The sequence below is a fragment of the Ornithorhynchus anatinus genome, chromosome X1 (assembly GCF_004115215.2).
Source record: "Ornithorhynchus anatinus isolate Pmale09 chromosome X1, mOrnAna1.pri.v4, whole genome shotgun sequence".
NCBI lineage: Eukaryota > Metazoa > Chordata > Mammalia > Monotremata > Ornithorhynchidae > Ornithorhynchus > Ornithorhynchus anatinus.
Window position 1 is genome coordinate 94,846,129 of NC_041749.1, and position 808 is coordinate 94,846,936.

Sequence of the window (808 nt, forward strand, 5' to 3'; positions counted from 1 at the left end):
TGTTACTCAGTTATATTATTTAATGAGCTCTATTAAAGTCTGGAAGCAGCCTGGTTCAGTGGAAAGAGCATGGGCTTGGGAGTCAGAGGTCATAGGTTCGAATCCCGGCTCTGCCACTTCTCAGCTGTGTGACTGTGGGCAAGTCACTTAACTTCTCTGTGCCTCAGTTACCTCATCTGTAAAATGGGGATTAAGATTGTGAGCCTCACGAGGGACAACCTGATTACTCTGTATCTCCCCCAGTGCTTAGAACAGTGCTCTGCACATAGTAAGCGCTTAACAAATACCAACATTATTATTATGGAATTTAGTAGATAGCAGTGGGAACCTATCACAACATTAAGAACTCAAAAGACATCAAGTAGTAATAGTATTTATTGAGTACTTACAGTGTACAGAGCACTGTACTAAGAACTGGGAGAGAATACCCAGAAGGTAATAAGACATAGCCTTCTTAGGGTCATATCTGGAGAGTTTACAGTACTCTACCAGTCCCGACTATGGGAGGGAAAGTCAAGCAGAGACATACCCATTCCATTGCTAACTTGGCCAGTGGCTAGTGAGTGGAAGGCAATCTACTACAAGTCAAGACTCCCCTGTTCCGGGCAGCAGCGGCATGGGAGAGAGTCGAGGGCTCAGACTCAAGTTTACTGTATGGAAGGAGGAAATGGTAAACCACTTCTGTATTTTTACCAAGAAAACTCTATGGATACACTACCAGAACAATTGCAGTTCTAGAAAAGATGTGTCCATGGTGTCACTATGGGTCAGAAATGACTCAAAAGCATAAGATAAAAAATTAGACATA

General features: G+C 42.8%; 1 non-coding gene across 1 annotated transcript; it reads left to right on the plus strand.

The window, feature by feature from the left end:
* The first annotated feature begins 448 nt into the window (after positions 1–448).
* LOC114807262 lies at positions 449–586 on the plus strand. The gene has a single exon (XR_003755313.1). It is a non-coding gene; the product is annotated as a small nucleolar RNA SNORA7 (small nucleolar RNA).
* Positions 587–808: the final 222 nt, after the last annotated feature.